At 43.7% G+C, this 25,717-nt stretch overlaps 1 protein-coding gene across 1 annotated transcript in view; it reads right to left on the bottom strand.

Moving 5' to 3' along the window:
- Window positions 1–2,728: 2,728 nt before the first annotated feature.
- The window catches only part of PLPBP (pyridoxal phosphate binding protein), a 69,534-nt gene continuing 46,545 nt past the window's right edge, over window positions 2,729–25,717 (bottom strand). Inside the window, exon 9 of the transcript XR_011030231.1 lies at window positions 2,729–2,850. The gene's annotated coding sequence lies outside the window, so the exon portion shown is untranslated. The remainder of the gene's footprint in view (window positions 2,851–25,717) is intronic.

Genomic DNA, 25,717 nt, shown 5'->3' with positions numbered 1-25,717 from the left:
GGCTGCGCAGGGGTCTGGGGCGGGGGGGGGGGGGGGCGGCTCGGCGGCGATCGCGTACTACACGCAGCTAGCAAAGTGCTAGCTGCGTGTAGGAAAAAAAAAAGTATGCAATACAAGTGGATGGGACTGTTTCCACTTGTCAGTTTTCATTTGCGGTTTTCTGTGCAGGATTTTTCTGCACGGTAGACCCTGCAGAATTCGCCTGCGTGTGGAATGCAGGCGAATCGCAGACAATGCATTTAATAGGGAAATCGCGTGCGTTTTTTGCATGCGTTTTTTCCCGCAATTTCGCATGCGATTTCACATTGAAAGTAATGTAAATTGACACAGGCAGTGACATGGTTAAAATCGCACATACCCTGCCTATGCGAAATCGCGGCAAAATCCGCATGCGGAATCGCATCCACATGCGATTTCATCAGCGGTGATATGCGGCGATTCCGCACCGCAATAGTGGAAATGGGCCCTAAAACGAAATAAATATGGCAGCCTTCATATTCCTCTCACCTTGGGTTCAATTAAAAATATATTTATATTTCAATAGCTAAACTGAAAACATTGATTTTTTTTTCTCTGCAAAAGTGGAATTTCCTCCCATTTATTTGGCCCTAACTTTATCACTGCTAATCACACCTAAATCCTATACAATAAAACCTAACTGTCCCTGCGTCATCATCTTTCCCTGTCTGTCCGTGCAAAGCTTTTTTGTAATGCGCATGAGCGCAGTACAGACAGCCGTTGGAACGGGAGGTGAGGCCAGGGAGCAGGGGAGCCGTGTGTGCGCGCCTACTGACTGGCGGCTGTGGCGCGGTTAGATCACTACCTAGAGCCCGTTTTTAAACGGGATTAGGTAGACTAGTTATGTATATCTTTTTTTTCCGCTACAAATTAGGCTTTTTGTGGGTGATACTTGTTTTCAGTAATTACTTTATTTTCCATATATTTTATAGGGAAAAACGGGGGAAAAATGAAAAAAAAAAATACACAATTTCTCCAATTCCTTCCCTTATAGTTTTAAATAAACAATGATACTACAGATAAAACTCACATTTTTATCTGCCTATTTGTCATGGCTATCACAACATTTAAATTAAGTTCCTAGTACAATGTATGTTGACAATATACAGGTATTATTTGGAAATAAAAGGTATATCTTTTTTCTGTTTTGTGTTTTTTTGTACCCCATCATCATTACATGCCATTATTTGAAAAAGATAACAGTAATATACCCCATGACATACATAACAAAAAAATCTGAATCCCGAAGGCATTTATGTATTTTCTTTTTAGTTTGTTAACTACGAGAAAAAGTTAATAATTTTTTTTTCTTTTATTTTACTTTTTGACTGCAAGATGTGCAGTGCTGGAAAGTATTAGGAAGTGTTTGACTGTTATTTTTACTATATTTTTTACTTTCACTTTTATGAATGAACATGGCTTGTAATTTTAGTCGCCTTAATGTTCATTCATTCTCAGGCACTTCGATTGGCTCAGGGAACACATGTTCCTATTCACCAATCGTGGCCTTGTATGTCTTGCCATGAACAAGAGGTAGCAGCACACGCACACGCCGCTGATTAAGAGGACACACCGGTATGTCCACATAGTATTAGTGGTGCTCAAACTGGACATTTTTATGCGTCCAGTTTATAATAACAACCAGCTGTCATGTTGGTCATTTGGCTGAAGTAGGCTTTCTAAAGCCTGGTACACACATCCAATTGTGATTGGAAAATGTTACTACTCCCATGTAGTATGGAAGCTTACCTACATAATCTGTTCAAAGTCTGTTGGTAAAATTGGTCAGTGATTGTCCAATAAAAATTGATGTGTGTGTGCACCTAAACACCTGGGGGGAAAAATGCAGCCAGTGAAGGTAAACTGAAGACAGATCACCTGTTCAGCAAACTCAATCTGGCAGATTAATTAATTAGCTCTCAGATAACTAATCTGCTGCTTTCGAGTTTGATTAAGGCCCCGTTCACATTAGCGTTCGCTATCCGGATTTTCCGGATCTGACCTGGACCGCATACTGTACAAACGGAACGTACGTTCCGCATAGCAATGCAAAGGCTATGCGGACGTTCACATACGTACGTTCCGTACAGTACGGAGCCGGACCGGATCCGGACTCCGGACAGTTTTCCAACATGCACTATTTTTTGGGTCCGGATCTCCGGCCCACGCACCCGGACCGGAGCCGGACCTGAGCCTGACAGCACCATCCGGAACACAGAAACCAATGGGGAACGGAAGGCACAGAACACACTGCCTACAAAAACCTGATGTTCTACCCCACTTCCTATGCGTATCCAAGCGGCCATTTCGGATGGGGACACATGGGCCAAGCATGTCTGGAGTGGAGCAGCAGTGACAGACGTGCTGGAGCTGTTTGGCAGAATGTCGGAGGTGGAGGTGAGGCCTACATCGGAGGAACCGGATTCTACACGCGCACCTTTTGCTGACCCCAACATTTTTTTCTTAAAATTTCGCTATTTTTTGCCCACGGATCCGGATGGCAGCCTGATGCATGCCTGATGCAAACGGACCGGATCCGGATCGGAACCGTACGGTTCTGATCCGGATCAGGTCCTGATCCGATCAGGATCCGGTCCGTTTGCATGGCAAAACGCAAGTGTGAACGGGGCCTAACCCATAAAAATAATGCTTAGTACACGCAAATTCTGATTCCTGCCAAAACACAATTTGAATATTTGATTACTTACTTGTCCATGTGTAATGTTTGCCATATGCAGGTTTTCTTTGTATGCTTCAGCTTCTACCATCAAAAACATGCGATGTTATTTGGCTCCTTTCCAAACTGGCCCCAGACAATGTACATTTGTATGACTGTGGAAAAGTCAGTAGTGGTTAGCTCATGTGGGGAAGACATAAAGCATTCTGTACAGTATAGTGAAATATAAATTCAATTGCAAGCAAACGGAATATAAATTAAATGCAATTAAGCAAAATGCATAATGAGGATAATTGGGAGAACAGGGAAAAACAAAATCCTTAGTATAATTCAACACTACCCCCCCACTCCCCCCATTTCCTATTCATCTACTAAGAACGAGAGACCCTCAAAAAAATTTGCAAATCTTAGTTATTATTTACTGTTTATGTAGTGCTGACATCTTCGGCAGCACTTTTAAAGAGTATATAGTCTTGTCACTAACTGCCCCGCTGTAGAATCGCTGTAAAATTCTGCATGCACTGGGTTTTGCGATTGCCTCCAATCACGATTTGTCCACGATCAGCAGCAATTGTGGCAGTGAGATCACTGCCATTAAGTTAGCATTGCACTAACACTTTAAAAAGCGATAGCGCTTTGGTGATTAGCAGGAATTGCCTGCTAATCTTCCTAGAGTGAATGGGCCCTAATCCCATGATCATAGAACCAGGTTTTGGTACTTATGGCAGTGTGGGCAGGTGCCAAGTCCTGCTGGAAAATTTCAGCATCTCCATAAAGCTCGTCTGCGGAAGGAAGCATAAAGTGCCCCAAAATCTCCTGATAGCCGCCTGCAATGACTCTGGACTTAACCTCCCTGGCGGTAAGCCCGTGCTGAGCACGGGCTATGCCGCCAGAAGGCACTGCTCAGGCCCCGCTGGGCCGATTTGCATATTTTTTTTTTTCTGCTACACACAGCTAGCACTTTGCTAGCTGCGTGTGCAATCCGATCGCCGCCGCTACCCGCCGATCCGCCGCAGCCGCCCCCCCAGACCCCGTGCGCTGCCTGGCCAATCAGTGCCAGGCAGCGCTGTGGGGTGGATCGGAGTCCCCTTTGACGTCACGACGTCGATATGGCGACGGTGAAGCCCTCCAGAAGATCCTTTGAACGGGATCGCCTGATCGGCTATCATGTAGCGAGACCTTGTCTCGCTACATGAAAAAAAAAAAATAAACGGATTTTCTGCCCCCTGGCGGATTTTAGTAAACCGCCAGGAGGGTTAAATAGAAACCGTGACCAAGAATTGAACTTCATCCCAATCAGTAGCTGATACCCCCTTTCCCGTGAGAAATGCATTTCTTTTCACAAACGGATCATCAGGGGGCTCTGTATAGCTGATATTGTTGTGAAACCTCTCCCACAGTGTGATGGTCCTGACAGTTTCCTGCCTGTGAACCTCATTGCATTGTGGGAAATAACAGCTGTTTACAGCTGGGTCCAACTGCCAAAAAAGCAAACAGCATCTCCTTTCACTGACATCACCTACTAGCAGTAAAAATTTCACCATGTGGTAAATGTCAGAATGTAAATCAGGGAGAGGAAATATTTTACAATGGGAAAACACTGACTAAATCATTTATACATAATTATAGTAAAAATGAAGCTCTTTTTTATTACATTATTTTCACTGGAGTTCCTCTTTAACCCTCCTGGTGGTTTATCAAAATCCGCCAGGGGGCAGCAAAGCAAATTTTTTTTTTCTTTCATGTAGCGAGACAAGGTCTCGCTACATGATAGCCTCCCGGGATCGGAGATCAGGAGATCCCATTCAAATCCACCCCACAGCGCTGCCTGGCACTGATTGGCCAGGCAGCGCACGGGGTCTGGGGGGGGGGGCGCGGGACGACGAATAGCGGCGGATCGGCTAGCAAAGTGCAAAAAAAAATTATGCAAATCGGCCCAGCGGGGCCTGAGCGGTGCCTTCTGGCGGCATAGCCGCTTACCGCCAGGAAGGTTAATGAAGCAAAGTGGACCAACACCAGCAGATGGCATGGCTCCCCCAAATCAACACAGACTATGGAAACATTACATTGCACTTCAAGCGTCTTGGTTTGTGTCCCTCACCATTCTTCCTCCAGACTCTGGGTCCTTTTTTTCCAAATGAGATACAAAATTGGTTCTCATCATAAAGGAGGACTTTGGAATACTGAGCAACAGACCCGTTCTTTTTTTCTTTGGCCCAGGTAGAGGCTTCTGGCATTGTTTGTTGTTCAAGATCGGTTTGACAATAGGAATAAGACATGTGAAGCCCATGTCCAGGGTCTGTCTGTGTGTGGGGGCTCTTGATGCACTAACTCCAGCCTTAGTTCACTCCTTGTGAAAGTCCACACCTCTTTTGAATGGCCTTTTCCTGACAATCCTCTCCAGGCTGCAGTCATCCCTGCTGCATGTGCACCGTTTTCTTCCACACTTTTCCCTTCCACATCCAATTTCTTTAGCAATTACCTTTTGAGGTTTTCTCTCCTTATGGAGGTCATCAATGATGGTTTTCTGCACAACTGTCAGCTCAGCAGTCTTTCCAATAATTGTGATTCCAACTGAACCAGACCAAGAGACCATTTAAAGGCTCAGGAACTCACCTGTATGTCCATAATAGACTAGGGCCAATATGGGCAGCCCTGTGGCATAGTAGTGGTTAGCACTCTAACCTTCCTGTGCTGGGTTTGTATTTTCCACTGTGTTTGCATGGGTTTCCTCCGGGCACTCTGGTTTGCTCCCACATCCCAAAAGCATACACACAGTTAATTGGCTTCCCCCCAAAATTGGCCCTAGACTGTGATGGACATGATTATGGTAGGGATAAGATTGTGAGCTTTTCTAAAGGGACAGTTAAGGGACAAGAATATTTACTCTGTACAGCGCTGTGGAAGATGTCCGTGGTATATAAATACTAATTATAATTTAGGGGAAAGCCAATTAACTTATGTGTCTGTTTTTGAGTTGCAAGTTTTTGTTGCAATTTCTATGCAGATTAAAATTAGACAAGCCAAAGACAGCTGCTGCTGACGTGGTTTGGTCCAACAGTGCATACAAAGAGCAACATCAATACAAAAATCTCTTTAATAATCTGTACTCAGAAATAAAGATGATAGTTTTCCAATGTTATGAAAAATATGTTGCTATTGGCATGCAGTTTGAAAACGGACCAGTCATTTAAAAAATGGGTGCTAGAAGCAAAGCAATAACTGCCGCAAGTGTGCACCCCCCCCCCCCCCGTCTGACCGCACGTGCATGCCGCAAACACGTCCCGGGGCTTTTATTAGGTAGGAGGTCTAGTTGAGGGTAAAAATGCGATCACACGTCCCTGTGCAATGACATGCTCATTTTCTGACTTTGTTGCAAACTTCATGCAGTTCAGGAATTGTGCCATCCAAATTCAATGCTACATAAAGGTGGTAAAATTGGTCAGTGATTGGCCAATCAAAATTAGATGTGTGTATGCACCCTGAGAGTTGCATTTTTCCCTTCGTTTTCAATTTCAGACCTGCCCACACTTTAGCACTACAGCATAGGGGATATTTTTGTACCACCCTGGAAGAGAGAGTGCACAGCACAGGAGGAAAACCCTTCACGGCAGTAGTTTCAAATCTGTTCTGCTTTTCTCAAGTCATATGACACTGATTGTATGTTTCCTCACTGAATATGCTGTACTTGACATACCTTATGCAAAGGTCACAAATAAAAACGAAATTAAAAAAACCTTTGGAAACTGCAGATACAGATGTAGATCCAGATTGTAGAAGTGGAGATTTTCTGATGGTTTCCTATGAGTGAGATGACCGAGGGACAATGTGCTCCTCAGTTGCACATTGGTTGCAGCTTGCTCAAATTAATAATGTCTTTGTGACCCGTTCCCACACAATCTCCATCTAATTTTAGCCAGGAGATATACAGTACAGTACTAGGGCTGTTCTGGCCTTGTGCTTATTTAAATTCACATCTAGTCTTTAGTGAAATGCATAGATTTAATTACATGGCTGTACTAGCAGTCAGAAGGTTGACATTTTGCCAGAACACAAATATTTTGAAAACACACACTATACATGCCTGTGGGAATACCCAAACTTTTATCCAGTATGTAATTTGGAGCTGGTAATTACTTAGTCTATACCTTGGATAGGCTGACGTCTCAGGCAAAGCATTCAAATTGTCCCTGTAGACTTTAGCTTAAGTGGTTCTGTCTGGCACTCTAGTGTTGGAGTTCTCAAACTTCTTTTGGGTGAGGCTCTCACCTGCCAAGCCATGGTGTCCCTCTGGCCTCAACAATCAGGATATACATTTTAAACCAAAGTTACTCATTTACTCGTACTGCAAATTATTTATCTGTGACCGTAAAACAGGGGGCTCTGTACGGCTGATTTTGTGGTGAAACCCCTCCCACAGTGTGATGTTAGTGCCTCACAGCACTGAGGTACTGACATCACACTGTGGGAGCCTTGTTGCATTGTGGGAAATAACAGCTGTTTCCAACTGCCAAAAAAGCAAGCAGCATCTCCTTCCAGTGACATCACCTTCCAGCATTTAAAAGTAAATGTCTTAAAGGGACTCCGAGCACCTCTCACGTGTATGCCTAGAGACTCTGATCAGTACTGCAAAGTACTTAAAGATGCATACCTTTCTGTAGCTTGTGCTCTCCTCTTTCATTTGATGCATGAATCACCATTCTACACCAAATAGTTTTTGTTCTATTTCAATTTATAAATCACGGCTGCCATCTTGGCTTTGTTATAACTTCCGGGTTACCCCTATCTTCTCTGTTAGAGAAGTGCATCACTGAATGAAGCAGGAAAAGGAAGTGACACGCATGGCCATTGCAAGAGGCTCGTCCAGAAGAGTCATAGCACGACTTTGTTGGAAGTCCTCTGGCTTAAAGGCATACCCATGAGAGATGCTCGGAGTCCCTTTAATGTAAATCAGGGAGAGGAAAGATCTTACAATGAGCAAATACTGACAATCATTTATACATAATTATGAATATATATACACACATATATATATATATATATATATATATATATATATATATATATATATATATATATATATATATATATTAAGCACTTTATTACATTTTAACTGGAGTTCCTCTTTAAGCAACCTGCAATTGTTGACAGCTGCTACAGAAATATGTAAGACCCCTCCGGTACAACACAATGGGACTTGAAGTCCCACAGCACCCTAGTCAGAACAGGTGACACGGCCACCCTCTTCTCTCTGCATCCCTGGGTTGAGCTGGCAGTCAGTTCTGTGCACAGGTCACCCTCTCTCTAGAGGTCGGCGCTGTAATTGCAGTTGTGTAACAAACTGAATTTGGGACAGGGGAGCCTGCTGTCATGGAATGTCTCTGGTCATGCAGGATGGGCTAGGAGCTGTTTCCCTACCCAGTCTGTGCTATTCAGAGGCCAGCCCAATTAAATGTGATTTGAGCATGTCTGAGTCCAGTGTGTATTTGTGTACAGAGTGCTGCACTCCATTCACAGAATAAAATGTCCCCTTTGTTTATTTAAAGGTTATTAAAACAAACAGCACAAGAAAAAAGACCACACATGGACGGAGAGGAAAACACTGGCCGGGAGGGGAGAGGTAGAAGAGAGACACATAGGCTACAATAACACACCCAGGGCTCTGTGAAATTGACTAGGGGGTCAAAGTAAAACTTGTATAAACTGAAAGCCTGCTAGAACAACACTGCAACACAAACATACAGCCAGCAGGACACGCGTGTCATAGCATTTAGTGTTCTGGAGAAGCCTAAATGGAGACCCCAGGTAGAAACACACCCGTACTAACAGGACATCTCACACAAGTGCTAGTTATCAAGATACATGTGAAAAGGTATGACCTTGGGATATCGCCAGCTAGAATTGTCACTCATGGGATGGGCTTCTGCTCTTGTGACAATGTCATAAATAGGTAAGAGGAACCTTACAGAGAAGGGGTAGGGAACCTATGGCTCAGGAGCCAGATGTGGCTCTTTTGATGGCTACATCTGGCTCACATACAAATCAGTAGGGGTTCATTCACCAAGCTACACCGCTCAAGCAGTACAGCTTAGTGTGGCAGCGCAAGTAAAATTTTCAAAGTAGTGCCTACTTTGAACATTTTAATTGCGCTGCCATACTGCTGTGCATGCACTACCAACTTACTCGTGCTCCCTCCAAAACTAACGGCCGCTCTAATTATCCCACCCTGGATCCCGTCAGGTCCAGTGACTTTGTAGGACAAGTTCCCTGCACTTTGATTGGCCCAATAGGCTGCCTGTCACTTGATAGGCAGCCTATTGGGCCAAAGTGTGGGGATCTCATCCTACAAAGTGAATTAACTAACCCCCAAGTCGGCTAGCTAATTGTACAAGCTGTTAGTCAGTATTTCTCCTGTCTGGCTCTCGGGGAAATTGCTGAAACCCAAGAGAAGCTGAATACGTGTCTGACACTTCTGCTGCCTGGCAGATCAACTGTATACACATAACCATGGCAACAGGGACATAAGCCCTCTGCTGCGCATGCAGGGCCGCCATCAGAAATTTTGGGGCCCCTCACACATTATCAGGCCTGGGCCCACCCACTGGTTGCTGTGCCCGCCCACTAGCCACCCCACCCCCGTGTCAGTGCGTGAAGTGTGCTGCGGCGAAAAACACGCATTGCTCAGACACTGAAGAAAGCGGAATGCACAGCATGATGCGGCAAAAAGTTGGCGTGACCATGACATGTGGGTGGAGCCAAATACTAGCAAAATACAGGTAGTCCCTGGTGACTACAAACGAGATAGGGACTTGTAGGTCTGTTCTTATCCTTTATCCGTTCTCTTTTGTTCCTGTGCCTCTTTTGTCCCCCTCTGTCTCACCTCTTTTGTGTCCCTCTGTGTGACCTCATGTTCCTGTCATCTATTTTCTACTTGTGCCCCCTTTTGTCCACCTCTGTTCCCCCTGTGCTTCTTTTATCCCGTGTTACCTCTTGTCCCCTTCTATCTCAGCTTGTCCCCCTGCCCTAGCCAGGTATAGGTGCCTCCAGTATAGGTATCCAGGCATAGGTTCCCCCAGTATAAGTAGCCAGCTATAGGTGGTGCCCCAGTATAGGTAGCCTGGTATGGGTGGTGCACCAGTATAGGTCAGCCAGGTACAGGTGCCCCCACTATAGGTAGCCAGCTATAGGCGCCCCAGTATAAGTAGCCAAGTATAGGTGGTGCCCCAGTATAGGTAGCCAGGTACAGGTGGTGCCCTCAGTATAGGTAGCCAGGTATAGGTGGTGCCTCAGTATAGGTAGCCAGGTATAGGTGGTGCCTCAGTATAGGTAGCTAGGTATAGGTGGTTCCAGCCCCAGAGGCGCTTAACTTGAATCCTTGTGCAGATTGTTTGATACTCCTCCCTATATTGCCTGATGAAGCGGGGTTGAACCTGCGAAACGTGTTGAATTTCTTTTTGGAGTTCCTAATAAATGTGTTTGACTGTCTAAATCGCAGTCGTTGTCGTGTCTGCTTGAGGGAGGTAAGACCACCACTTCCTCCTTCAATTTTGCCATTTAAGTTGGTTTTTAAAGGGAACCAGAGACGCCGGCCACAGAAAAAGAAAAAAGATTTGATACATACCTGGGGCTTCTTCCAGCCCCATAAGCCTGGATCGCTCCCACGCCGCCATCCTTTTCCTGGATCGGCCGGTACCGGGTCCCGTCACTTCCGGTGGACGCGGCCAATTGTCCGCATAAACAGGGGCTCCCTCCATACCCTTACGCGTGCGGCTGCGCAGTATGCAGCGTCACGCGTAAGGGTATGCCGGGAGCCCCTGTGATGCGGACAATTGAGCGCGTGCTGCCGCCGACTGGCCGAAACTACGGGACCCGGAACTGGCTGTAACAGGAAGCGGAGGATGGCGGCGTGGGAGCGATCCGTGCGTATGGGGCTGGAGGAAGCCCCAGGTATGTATAACTTCTCTTTGCTGGCGTCTCTGGTTCCCTTTAAACTAATTTAATCTAATCTTATACTTTTGGCGCCTCTGTTCATTGTATACAATTTTGAGTCCTCCCTTGGTGGAGGGTTGCTACCCTTTCTTCCTGTCTACAAAGAGCGACTTCTTAATCCTGAGTGGGGTCAGGACAATCTCCCCACCTTCCTTTACTGTGGTTGCCTGCTGGTGACCCTGACTTGTGAGTATCTAGCAATACAAACTGATTGCCACCTTGTCCAGTACGAATTACACTATTGGGGCTCTTGGTGTTCCTTGTTTTTATCTTGTCCCCTTCTGTCTCGGCTCGTCCCCCTGCCCTAGCCAGGTATAGGTGCCTTCAGTATAGCATGCGCACTGTCCCAGTTTGAAACAGATTGTATGGCTCTTACAGAATTACATTTTAAAATGTGGCATTTATGGCTCTCTCAGCCGAACGCGTTCCTGACCCGTTAGAGGATATTACACTCCAGTAGAGACTGGGGTAATCTGGGCAGCATGGTGATGTAGTAGATTGCACTCTTGCCTTACAATGCTAAGGTACCTGGTTTAAATCTGGGCTAGGACACTACCTGCATGAAGAGACAGTATGTTCTGCCTAGACAAGTGAATTTTCTTCAGGCACACCAGTTTCCACCCAAGTCCTAAAAACATGCCGGTCTATGCCTATGGTAGGGATCTGATTATGTGTCCCACTGAGGATATATAGCAAGTAACATGTCTATATCATTTATAAAGTGATGCAGAAGATGTCACTACTATGTAAAAACAGAATAATGCAAGCCGATTTTCCTGCACTCAACATTATTTATAAAGTTGCCAGACAGTGAATGCATAAAAAGGTATTTGCAATCACTAATTGACTGTTCTTGATGGTCTAACAACTTGTCTTGCATACAATGTTGTAAAAAACCTATGCCAGACCCTTATTATTCTCCAGTTGCACTGTCAAAATTATGCTGAGTATTTCTTGCTGGTGGCTTAAAAGGCATTTTATTAATGAGGTGTGAAATTAACACTGAGGAGAAGTGAATTACATATGGCCCTCTGCATATTGAGATACAATGCAAAAAGTGACTGAAATAAGTTAGAAACAGACTGACTAATTCAGAATGAGTTTAAAACAAGAAAATTGAGAGACCAGGTAGAGTTTGCGAGTGGAGTGATCTTCAAATGGGCACCCCAACACTCATCAAGATCTAGCAGGAGATCATACAGTGGTAGGGGTTACTGAACTATGGACTTGAGCTCGGACAACGGTTATGACCATCATGCTTCTAGATCCACTAGTTGTCCCTCAGCATTACATTCAGCAGGGGAGACAGTGTTTCAATAACGTTCCCACATAGGACGAAAATCAATTGGGTGTAGGCGCAGGCTTTAACATAAGGAAAAGCATCACATGGACTCCCAAAAGAAGTAAGAGAGAGAACAAGGACTTGATTGTGCCTGCTGACCACCTGGGAGGTCAATTTCCCTCAACCTTGCCTCCAGTTTTTATTAAAGAAAGGTTTGAACTTCTCACCCAACCTCACATTTCAGTTTCACAGAATTCTTAAATGATTTTTATGAATTTATCAAGAAAATTAATAGAAGGGTATTTACTAGGGAGGATGTTCCCTGTTACCATTACAGGTCCTTTGTGCTTTTGACCGATGTTGAACTTGGATCCTAATAAAGAACAAGCTTTCACTGATCTGTCATTTGTGGGAAGAGGGGAATGATGAGATTTATAAGCCCTAATGTTGAACTTAGCCACAGTGACTGGTTTCGCCCATGAAGATCAATGCACCCCTTCTCTATCTGTGTGGCCTCATGCGTGGTGGTATTTTGCCAAAGGTTTGTCGTGGACATTAGGGCCCTTCTACATAATCATGTGCGGTTCATGAATTTGCATATGTACAGTGTAAATGTCTTCACTCACAGCCCTGGTGAACAATGAGAGTATGGACAAATGGATTGACGGAAGAATGGGGATGATTCCATGCAACTTATAAGAGCCCCATATTTTATTTTTTCACTACAGGTTTGATTTTAAAGGGACTCCGAGCACCTCTCATGGGCATGCCTTTAAGCCAGACAACCTCCAACAAAGTAGTGCTGACTCCTCTGGAGGAGCCTCTTGCAATGGCCATGCGTGTCACTTCCTCTTCCTGCTTCATTCAGTGATGCACTTCTCTAACAGAGAAGACAGGGGGGACCCAGAAGTTATAACAGCCAAGATGGCAGCCACAATTTTTAAATTGAAATCAAACAAAAACTATTTGGTGTAGAACGGAGATTCAGGAATCAAATGAAAGAGGAGAGCACAAGCTACAGAAAGGTATGCATCTTTAAGTACTTTGCAGTACTGGTCAGAGTCATACCCATGAGAGGTGCTCTCATAAACAGTCGAGTGACATTATGGTAATGGTCAAGGGTTTGTCAACAACAGGTAGGTCAGATGGGCTTCAGATGTCTGCAGGAGAGCAAAATCTGTAACATCAGAATTACATTTTTGATCAGAAGCAATTAGAGTTTGATTAGGCTTGTGGAAGTACACTTTTCTTTTTAACCAAAAATATATATATGTTAAAATTACCCAACTTTTTGCTTGTACAGGTTTTGTAAATGTACTAAAAAATAAACACAACAAAACTATTTCAGTTCACTTAATTTTACCATTTACGTATATGTCTGACATAGCAAGAGAAGCTTGTCAGCAGCAAAGAGAAGATTCTGTGCAAGCTTAAAAAAAAAAAAAAAAAGTTTCAGGTTATAATTCCAGAATTCTGAAAGCTGGCTGTGTTTACAGAAGTGGAAGGTAAGATCCCCCTCCTCCTTCATGGCTTTAGGGCAATGGGAATGTGTATATGGACGGTTGTGCTGCCCGGTCTGCTATTTTTTCCATTCACCCAGTCATATCCCAAGCTGCTTATGGCTTAAAATTGCCCCTAATTGTTCCCAGTCATCGTTTCATGTTATTCCAGGAGTTTTCCCTTCTGTTTTTTCTCCATCTCTTATCATCCACCTAGTGGTGAAAGGAGGTAGAGCAGGATTCATACCACAGTAACATGATGCTGTGATTGAACCCAGCCCTCGAAATGATATCGGTACATTTGTTTTGCTCACGTCTGGTGATAATTTACAGATAACTGCAGGCCCGTCATCGCTGTGGCATCCCTCTCTGTCACATGACAACATGCTGTGCAGCTGTTGAACATAAAAGTTTCCCAGAATGTTTTATAGTGACTTTGGCTCCAGAGTTATTGAACTGGTAAAAATTAACATACCTGCTTCACAGCAGGATCTTACTGTAACTGATTAAGTTTTCAGCTGCAGGGCCTCAGCATACTAGACACAGTAAAGAACACAGTTAATAAAAGTTTACACATAAGGGGAAATGGTGCAACTGTTCAGTCAATCTTGTCTGTCCCAGACTTACTCATGTCTCCACAATATAATTTAGTTACGTCTTGTATGATAATACAACTAGAAGAAAAAACCTCAGGTTTTTTTTGTTAACATATATTTAAAAATGTTATTTTTGTGATAAAAAATTATCAGAAAATGATGTATCAAGCCCGTACGTACTGGAAGATGGATTGGAAAACCCTCAGTGACGCGAAAAACAAGTGTTTCTCAATCCATCTTCCTACCCACAGGAACACGCAACGTCATGCAATGGCACACAGCGGGAGCAAATGAGAGTACAAACAATTGTGGCACTTTGTATGAAAGTCATGAGGGATCTTCTTGATCTACCTCTGCTGACCCTCTCTGTCAAGCTCTTCACTGGCTGCCAATTAACCAGAGGATCCAGTTCAAACTCCTAACCCTAACCTACAAAGCTCTCCACAATCTCTCTCCTCACTAATTTCCAGATACAAACCCAATCGCAATCTCAGATCTGCACACGATCTTCTGTTGTCCTCTAGAATCACCTCCTCACATTCACGCTTACAAGATTTTGCACGCGCTTCACCCCTTCTCTGGAATCCCCTCCTACAACACATCCGTCACTCGCCAACCTTTGTTACTTTTAAACGCTCTCTAAAAACGTATTTGTTCCAACAAGCATATGCGCTACCTTAGGCCACTTCCCTTTGTCCTAAGACCAGATTGCACTCTTACTAGGTATCCTAAAACACACAGCCTCTATATAGTGCTGCATACTACCCCTCCTCCCGTTTCCTCCCCCATTCCCTTTAGATTGTAAGTTCGCAAGGGCAGGTCTCTCTCCCCCTTTTGTGTCTTAGAAATCATTATACATTTTATTCATCATGTTACTTTTATCACTGTCATTACCAATTCTGTATTCTGTATGCTGTATCATTTTTTTGTATTTTGTCACTTATTATGTATCTTGTATATTAGTGTATCCCATTGTCTGTATTATGTACCCCATGTTTGTTTCTTACTTTGTACAGCGCCACGGAATATGTTAGCGCTTTATAAATCAATAATGATAATAAAAAGTTCTGACCCGCCACGACAGTCGTAACCGCCACGTTGCAAAACATTGTTCAGTTAATTGCGCACATGTACCCGCATTGCGAAATCGTGGAAACGATTGCTTGTTGCGCAAAAAAAAAACAACCAAACAAAAAAAAAAAACTGGTCGTCAGAAAAATTGCTTGAAAAATCGTAAGTACAAGTGGCTTGTTTATTATGAAGTGGGGGAATGGAGTATTGAAGATGGAACACTGTACGTTGCAAGTCTCAGCTATACAGAACTTGGTGACAAATTGGCAAACATTGGACTTTCATCATCTTTGATCTTTGCTAAACAGCAGCGGCCCACTACATTTATTTCTAATGTTAGAACTGAGAGGGTAATACGCTTTAAGGAACTTGGCTATCTTTCTTCAGACTGCTAATGAAAACTAGCCATCTGAAATAACTATTAACTACCATAGTACAAAACAAATGATGGGAAGCATAGTTACATAAGACGTTCAAAACTCTGTACATTCAGGACATCCAGCAATACGAATATGTACATAATTGATGTGTGTTTTGAGACATCTCCAATATAGGTACTCATATGATAAATTACAGCAGAATAAGAAACACTAGGAGGAAGTCCTTGCCCTTGTGAGGTTACAATCTAGAGGGTAGTGGGTTAAAGGCATTAGGGAAGGAGACACAGGGGTTATCGGATGAGACAGTGAGCCTCCAATGCAATATATAGCTAATTATAGCCTTGTCTATTTTCATTTGTCTGCAGGGGCGTAGCAATAGGGGGTGCAGAGGTAGCGACCGCATCGGGGCCCTTGGGCCAGAGGGGCCCCAAAGGGCCCTCCCTCAACTACAGTATTAGCTCTCTATTGGTTCTGTGATCATAATATTCACTTCTATAGATAATTTGAATAGTGGTAATCATTAACAAACTGTTCCCTGTCCCCTTCTTGCACCTCTGACACTGTAGTTGCCATTGGCAGGTTTTGGTGCGCTGTATCAATTGTTATGTATAGAGTGCTTGGGGGGCCCCATTGTAAAACTTGCATCGGGGCCCACAGCCCCTTAGCTACGCCACTGTTTGTCTGGATATAGTCATTCCCCAAATCCTACTTTATTATCCTCTGAGCTAAACCATGAAACCTATAATGGTTTGGCTTCAACAACCACAGTGTTTACCATATTGTTTAGTACCGCATTCGGTATTTTAGACTTTTTTTGCTAATTCATCTATATTTTCACAGGTACAGTAGAAGTTTGGCAATTTACCGAAACATTATGTTTCAATTCACAAAAACCTGTTTGGTAACAGCAGAGGAGTGTGGAGCTGTCTCTGTGTTGTTACATGCCCCTGCAGTGATGGCATTAGAATAGTAAGAGGCATCCCGACATCACTTTATGTACATGTTTGTTATACTGCCTCTGCTCGCTCTGAATCTGTCTTTTTTCTAACATTCTATTTAATTGCCACAGCTTAAATGAACTCCAAGAGTCATTAAACACACCATGCTCTGTAAACTAAGCTGTTTTCAGAATTACCGAATGCGGTAATGATTGATGAATTGATGCCATAGTCTTAACCGTTACAGGGATGCTTTAACAAATTGTCGACCCCCTGTGACAAACTGAATAGATTGGACAGAATTAGCAGAGGCATGTGTCTAGAAAGGTAAATCATGAAAGATGTGTATCAGGCCAAAAACTGAGCTCAGAGTTTTAGAAAACTAAAAAAGAAAAAAAACAAAAGCTGTACTACACATACAAATCATATATATTTTTTTCCGCTTCAGTGTCTCTTTGGGTCCATTCACACCGCAAACCACTAGCGGTTTTTAAAAACCGCTAGCCCATGTAATCCTATGGCAGTGCTCTCACTGCCGGGATCGTGGGGTTTTGCGGTTAGCGTTAATCACAAATGCATTACATGCAGGGTTTTGCCGGCGATTCTGGAGCGATCGCGATTAGCATGTTTAGAACCGCTAATCCCGATCGCTCCCAAAACGCTACTTCATCCAGTATTTTTTTTTTTTGCTTTTATCGCAGGAAAAAAAATCACTCCTGCAAAACGCTAGCGGTAATCACTAGCGTTTTGCGATTCTAGGTGTGAACGGGGCCTTAAAGATTGAAGATTCCTAATAGCACAATTTCTTCCAAATGTAAATGTACAAAACCTGGAATAACTACTCTTCATTGAGACATCCACCCAACCCAATTGAGAAATGCCTTGGAAAGAGAGAAGACCCCAAAAAGAAGATGGCGACTCTAGCTGAGCTCTTGGGAATCTCTGTAGTGATGGGAAAACAATGCAGGACATAACTGCAAGCCCCCACCTGTATTTAGTTGGCGATTAGGGCACTTGAGCGGTGAAAAACAAGATCCTCTGGCCTGATGCTTCCAAGATAGCTCAGCTTGGCCTCAGTTTTGAGTATCACATCTTCAGGAAACCAGACACTCGACCTACACAGAACCTTTCCCAAAGTGAAGCATGGTGGTGGCAGCATCACAAAGAAAGCAAAGAACAGCAATGTGCTTGATTGGAACATCGAGATGGCTTTGGACCTTATTAGGCTGGACCAAAGGGTCAACAGACAATAGAAGAATTATCTTAGACACAAATAAAAGGCAATAAAAAACTGGCTTAGGGACAACTCTGAATGCCCTTGATGGTCCCAGCAGGTGTATGAAGCTTTCACATCATAATCAAAAACACGCCAGGCTAATTCCTGTCCAAGATGCTTCCATTATGTAATGGTCCTGGGTCTGGATACTCGTGCCAATGTGATATTTCCATTTTTGTTTGTTTTTCATAAATGTGTGAAAATGTATGAACCTCTTTTCAGTCTTTATCATTATAGGGTAAATCCAAAACAGACTGTCTGCATGTTGCTGATGTGGCTCTGTAAAGTTTAAAGCTATAGCCAAAGTTTTTGCTATACACCAGTGGTTCTGGATGCAAGCCTGGCTTCAGAGGCATAAAGAGATAACCTGCATATTCAGTAGCGGTGCATTGTGGGTAACCACAGATGTTCATATAAAGCTGAATTATCTAAAATCCCTTCTGTTTTAAAGGCAGCAACCCACACTAAGCATCGCTTTTTTAGCAGGAGGGCTTTTCATTCTCTTTTAGTCCCCTATATTTTCCTGGTGGTTCTGGGTTACCCGGAGCTGCTTGGGTATTCTGTGATTAAAGGGTGCTGAATTTTGCTTGATGAGGAAAAAAAATATAAAGTTAAATGAGTTACTACATAGTAAAAAGAAAAGAGTTCTGAATACTGAATGGGCAGCACGGTGGCGTAGTGGTTAGCTCTCTCGCCTTGCAGCGCTGGTTCCCTGGTTCGAATCTCAACCAGGGCACTATCTGCAAAGAGTTTGTATGTTCTCTTCGTGTCTGCGTGTGTTTCCTCCGGGCACTCCGGTTTCCTCCCACATTCCAAAAACATACGGATAAGTTAATTGGCTCCCCCTAAAATTGGCCCTAGACTACAGTACTTACACTACATAATATAGACATATGGCAATGGTAGGGATTAGATTGTGAGCTCCTTTGAGGGACAGTTAGTGACAAGATATATATATACACTGTACAGCGCTGCGTAATATGTCGGCGCTATATAAATACTAAATAATAATAATAATACTTGCACAGTCTATTTTACATGTGTGTTTGTTGACTTGTGCAGAGTTACTGTTAAATTACAGGTTGTTTTCCGCCAATCAAGTCAATTCATTGGCATCAGTTACTGTAGAAGGGTAAAGCCACATTCATAGTCGTGCCTTATGGTGTGGTTCAACAGCCACTTTGTAAAGGGGCTTGCCGCACTGCAATGCACCACCTATAGAATATGTTCACAGTGCAGCAGGGACGTTGCTATATCTTATTTTATTTAAGATCTTCAGTCCAAAGTCCATCTAAGACTATATAACGGGTTGCGGCATGGTAATGCACTGCATGCAGTGCGTTACCACTAAACTAGCAAATTAACAGTAGAAATGAAGCATACTTTTAATTGACTGTATCCACTGCAAGCATAATGTGCGCGCCCCACTGTCCCGATCTGTTGTGTACCTACTATCACAAAAACGCAATGCAATGGCCACTATAAACGTGGCTTTACATAATACAAATACCAAAGTCTTGTAATCAGTTTTTACTTCAACTGTATTTGGCAACAGCAGAAAAGTTCCTAAACAACACAGTTACATTTAAATGGGATAGAACTCTGACATAACATTCAATAAAAATGTGTTTTCCTACTTTTCATTATCCATACACTTACAGTGGCTTGCAAAAGTATTCGGCCCCCTTGAAGTTTTCCACATTTTGTCACATTACTGCCACAAACATGCATCAATTTTATTAGAAGTCCACGTGAAAGAGCAATACAAAGTGGTGTACACGTGAGAAGTAGAACGAAAATCATACATCAATCCAAACATTTTTTTTACAAATCAATAACTGCAAAGTGGGGTGTGCGTAATTATTCAGCCCCCTGAGTCAATACTTTGTAGAACCACCTTTTGCTGCAATTACAGCTGCCAGTCTTTTAGGGTATGTCTCTACCAGCTTTGCACATCTAGAGACTGAAATCCTTGCCCATTCTTCTTTGCAAAACAGCTCCAGCTCAATCAGATTAGATGGACAGCGTTTGTGAACAGCAGTTTTCAGATCTTGCCCCAGATTCTCGATTGGATTTAGATCTGGACTTTGACTGGGCCATTCTAACACACGGATATGTTTTGGTTTTAAACCATTCCATTGTTGCCCTGGCTTTATTTTTAGGGTCATTGTCCTGCTGGAAGGTGAACCTCCGCCCCAGTCTCAAGTCTTTTGCAGACTCCAAGAGGTTTTCTTCCAAGATTGCCTAGTATTTGGCTCCATCCATCTTCCCATCAATTCTCACCAGCTTCCCTGTCCCTGCTGAAGAGAAGCACCCCCAGAGCATGATGCTGCCACCACCATATTTGACAGTGGGGAGTGTGTGTTTAGAATGATGTGCAGTGTTCGTTTTCCGCCACACATAGCGTTTTGCATTTTGGCCAAAAAGTTCCATTTTGGTCTCATCTGACCAGAGCACCTTCTTCCACATGGTTGCTGTGTCCCCCACATGGCTTGTGGCAAACTGCAAACAGCACTTCTTATGCATTTCTGTTAACAATGGCTTTCTTCTTGCCACTCTTCCATAATGGCCAACTTTGTGCAGTGCACTACTATTAGTTGTCCTATGGACAGATTCCCCCCACCTGAGCTGTAGAACCTCTGCAACTCGTCCAGAGTCACCACGGGCCTCTTGACTGCATTTCTGATCAGCGCTCTCCTTGTTGGGCCTGTGAGTTTAGGTGGACGGCCTTGTCTTGGTAGGTTTACAGTTGTGCCAAACTCCTTCCATTTTTGAATGATCGCTTGAACAGTGTTCCATGGGATGTTCAAGGCTTTAGAAATCTTTTTGTAGCCTAAGCCTGCTTTAAATTTCTCAATAACTTTATCCCTGACCTGTCTGGTGTGTTCTTTGGACTTCATGGTGTTGTTGCTCCCAATATTCTCTTAGACAACCTCTGAGGCCCTCAGAGAGCAGCTGTATTTGTACTGACATTAGATTACACACAGGTGCACTCTATTTGGTCATTAGCACTCATCAGGCAATGTCTATGGGCAACTGACTGCACTCAGACCAAAAGGGGGCTGAATAATGACGCACACCCCACTTTACAGTTATTTAAAAAAAAAAAATGGAATCATGTATCATTTTCGTTCCACTTCTCACGTGTACACTTTGTATTGGTCTTTAACGTGTAATTCCAATAAAATTGATTCATATTTGTGGCAGTAATGCGACAAAATGTGGAAAACTTCAAGGAGGCCGATTACTTTTGCAAGCCACTGTATATTTGCTTTTGTGCACAAGTAATATTGCCTGTAAACAAATTACAAATTCCCAGTAGTAGTAGTTTATCTGCTCTGAAAGCTGCCATTGCATTTTATTGCATAGCTGCCGTGTTTATAAATTAAAATCTATCCAGTGATCACTTCTCAGTAGCAAACATACTATGTAAACAAAAGATAATGTTAACCTCGGATGGACCAGAAGCTGCCCACTAAAGCAAGGATTGTTCCACTGAAGAACAGAGTGCTATGTTTAACTGAATGCTGTTCTGCTACAACTTTTTTGTGGTAGTAAATGTGATGCTGTAAATCTTTTAGAGCAAAGAGGAAATGCTGAGTTTCATTCCACTTTAAATCAGTGTCTGGATTTGGGGAAATTCTATATCACAGTTGCATGCTATGACTGAGTACCTCCATTCCTTTTTGACCTGCAGCATAGCCTCGTCCATCCCTCCATAATTGCCAATGCCAAGGTACCACTGGACATGCAATTACATCTGCACCGATGGTACTGTGTGAAAGGTACCACTGGATCACATGCAGAAGGGAGGCTTGGTTCAATGTCAGAAACATGTTAATTAGCATAAGCCGGGGACCCCGGGCCTTGCTGGTGCATAGTTATGCCATGGAGAAACAGAGGTACTGGCAGGTAGGCAGGCAAATGCACTTCTGCACTATTGTCCGTTGGGTAACATTTTGTGACCTAACCGATTGCCTTTAAACTATTAAACATAAAAAAGGAACAACGTAAATGTATCCAACCCGCTTGAGTCATTATAGACTTGACAGTTGTGAATTTCAATCCATGTAGTAGTAATATCTTCACACCCATTTCCTCCACATGAAGGATTTCAAATGAGATTATATTACAGGATCAATCAAGCTTCTGTTCATGAATGTCTTTTCAAAAGGTGTTAGAAAGAAGTGACGGCTTTCATTTCCCTCTGTATATTTATTTAGCTTTACTAGTAAAAAGTGGCCTCTTTATGCAAGATAAAGCAAGAGCAGGCTGAATAGAAGCAGTCATTGTCAGAGCCATGTATGAAGGCATACTGGTGGCTTTTACATTTGGCCAGGCTAGTGAAGCATAGTCAATAAAACTACAACATTGCCTTAGTCCACACAAGAACACCGGCCAAAAAAACATGTCTCCTGCAGTACAAAGAAACATGAAAATCTGTATGTTTAAACATAAAATGTATCCAAAACAAGTAGTTGCGGCCAAACTAATATCACTAGAAACACTGTATTATGCTTTCATGTGCAGGAGCAGTAGAGGTTACTGGAGAAGTGATATTTCTAATGCAAATAGACACCATCCTAAATGTAAGTACAGTAGTCTCAGTTATCTGGCACCGAAGGGGATCGGATGAAGCCAGTTAACCTCCTGGGCATTACGGACAAGCTCAGCTCGTCCAGTAACGCCGCAGTGCACTGTTCAGGCCCTGGTAGGCCGATTTGCACAATTTTTTTTTTCAAACATGCAGCTAGCACTTTACTAGCTGCGTGTTTGTTGCGATCGCCGCCACCCGCCGCAAAAGAGGCCCCCCCGCAGACCCCTTGCGCAGCCTGGCCAATCACCTCCAGGCTGCGCTATGGGGTGGATCGGGACTCATCAATGACGTCATCGCCATCGTCACCATGGCGACGGGGAAGCCCATACAGGAAATCCTGTTCAGAACGGGATTTCCTGTTGGGTATTTGCGCCAGCGGCGATCGGAGGGGTGGGTGGGAAAGCGAAGGGAGGGGGGGGGGAAGCATGTAACTAGCGCTAGGCTAGCTACAGGTTAAAAAAAATAGCTTCAAAAAGCCCTTCTGCGGCCGTGCGCCGCAATAAATCAGAACGCCAGGGAGGTTAAAGGACAACTAAAGTGAAAGGAATATGGTAGCTGCCATTTTTATTTCTTTTTAAAGAATACCAGTTGCCTGGTGGCCCAGCTGATCTATTTGGCTACAGTAGTGTCTGAATCACACCAGAAACAAGCATGCAGCTAATCTAGTCAGATCTGACAATGTCAGAAACACCTGATCAGCATATGCTCGTTTAGGGTCGATGGCTAAAAGTATTAGAGGCAAAGGATCAGCAGGGCTGCCAGGCAACTGGTATTGCTTAAAAGGAAATAAATATAGCTGCCTCCATATCCCTCTTGCGTCAGTTGTCCTTTAAAGAGAATCTTTTAGTGTAATATTCTTACACTAAAAAGCATACCATTCTATTCCTTATTTTCTCCTGTGTCCCTCTGTGCTGTTTCTGCCACTCTCTGCTGCAATCCTGGCTTGTAATTAACAGTTTTAGGCAGTGTTTACAAACAAACTAACCAGCTTGTGATAGGCTCACATAAACAGAGTGTGCGAGTCATACAGAGTGTGCAGGGAGCCTGCAGAGGGTGTGTATCGCTTCTATCCAATCACAAGCAGCCTTGCACATTCCACACATTCAAGCCTTAGCCCGACAGAGGAAAGGAGATAAGATTTATTACAGAGACAGTGCAATTAGGAAAGGCTGCAGTAAGCCAGAGCACATTAGAACAGGCATAGGAACTTGTAGGATAGAAGAACTAAAGCTGGCCATACACTGGCCCGATTTGCCGCTGTTTCGACAGCATATTCGATCACTGGGATCGAATCTGCTGCCAATCGTTCGCGCTACACGCCGAATTTCGATCCATTTCGTCCGATCCCGTCGATCGCTCCGTGCGGAAAATTACCATCGATCGCCCGCGGGTAGGGAGCGCGTCGCTAGCGGCGTTCGAGTACCCGACGACAGACGCAATAGAGCCGCATACATTACCTGCTCCGCCGGCACGACTACCCCCGGTCACCGCTGCTCCGTGTCCGCGCTGGTCTCCGGCATGCTTCAGTTCCTCCTGCCCGGCAGGAAGTTTAAACAGTAGAGGGCGCTCTACTGTTTAAACTTCCTGCCGGGCAGGAAGAAGTAAAGCATGCTGGACCTGGAGACCAGAGCAGAGAAGACAGCGGAGACCTGGGGACTGGAGTCGCGCCGGCGGAACAGGTAATGTATGCGGGCGGGGGGAGCGGCGGCAGCACCACCACAACAGATTGTAAACGGTTTCAGGCTGAAATCGGTTCACAATCTGTTTGCAGTAAAGAGAGTCATACGATCCCTCTTTGATCAGATTCGATCATAGAGGGATCTATCTGTTGGTCGAATCTGATGGCAAATCGACAAGTGTATGGCTACCTTAAGGCTGAAAAATTTGTTAGAGTCTCTTTAAGTGTGATTTCTGGTTGCTTGAGATTCATAGGCCAAGCTAATACAGTACTATACAGAAAACCACAAAATGATCCTGCAGTGCTCTCCAATATCAGTATGCTCTTAGGTTCCCTTTAAAAAGAGATCTAATTTCCTCATGAGAGGACTATAATGGGTTTATTTATACTTACCTGGGGCTACCTCCCCTCCCCCCCGTAACCTGGCCAGTCGAACACTCCTGAGTATGCGCGGCCCAGCCCGTGCTCCTGTGTCTGGGAGCGTGTTGCTAGTTAGTTTGTGCAGGTTGGTTAAGGCTGCTGGTTAGTAGAGTTCCAGATAATCAGGACTCTATTGTAGTTTAGGCTGTTGCTCAATACTATTGGTACTTGGGCAGAACAATCTCCTAGATGCAAAGACAATCTTAAATCTATTGTAAAATTCCTGGTAACACTTGTGCATAAAGAGACACTTGGAGCTGCATGTAGAAGACTATGGTTCTTATTCCATTTTGATTATTCCTACTATCAATAGGACCATATTGGCCTTTACTGTTTACATTCTCTCTAGTTCCTCTTTCAGGATTTGGTACTTCAGTGTCTCACATTTTTTCCTGATGTCGCTTGGCTCTCCTCCATCACTGCTGCTGTATTCTGGTTCTATTCAACTACCACAGAGTCTGGTTGGCTGGCCAGTTCCTTTGTATCTGGTTTGAAAGTTACAGGAACTTAGGCCTGTTATTCTCCATAACTGTCCATGAAATCATCCCATCTGGACTTAAGAGGGTTTAGCTGATGTGCCTTGCATAAGCATGTTTGCATTTTCCTATCCACAATGCCAGCTACTTGGTTCTGCCTTCCAGTGTACGGAGTTCCCGTCTTTCCTGCCACTATGTACTGGACTAGGAGGTCTTTCTGAACAGGCTTCATCTTAGCTCCTGTCCGCTGGTTGCTGGCATGGGTATTGTTCTTCTCATTGAGTTTGGGGTTACGGTTTTGATGCTAGGTCTACTTTGTATTTGCATTGTTTTCAATGCACCAGTGGCATACCAAGGTGCTTGCAGCTGCTCAAGGTCCCTATGGTAACCCCACTGCATCCGTCATTCTTCCTCTTATCATTTAGAATCACTTCTCCATTACGAATGAGGTTTTCACAGTAAATTATTATCATGTAGATAGGAAAGTAGATGTATTGCTCACTCTCACTACGCTGGCATTATATAATGTAGAGGAGGTGGTTGGTGGTAGTTCCAGCTTTCAACTTGTATCGGTACCTATTCAAAAATATCTTTACATTGCATCAGCCTGTGATTTTCAAAATATGATGGATGACCCAAAATAGGCTTACTTAGTCATTACACCATGTATGCTTTGCTGAACTGCACACCCACATTTTCTTAAAGAAGTACTGTAACCCTCATAAAGGGGAAAAAAAAAAAAAAAAAAAAGTTTAACTTACCAGGGGCTTCTACTGGCCCCAAGCAGACGTCCTGTGCCCGCACCGGCACAAAACGATTC

This window comes from Hyperolius riggenbachi, chromosome 3 (genome assembly GCF_040937935.1).
Source record: "Hyperolius riggenbachi isolate aHypRig1 chromosome 3, aHypRig1.pri, whole genome shotgun sequence".
Lineage (NCBI taxonomy): Eukaryota > Metazoa > Chordata > Amphibia > Anura > Hyperoliidae > Hyperolius > Hyperolius riggenbachi.
Note: the sequence above shows the minus strand (reverse complement) of the source record. Positions and strands in the feature narration are given on the sequence as shown.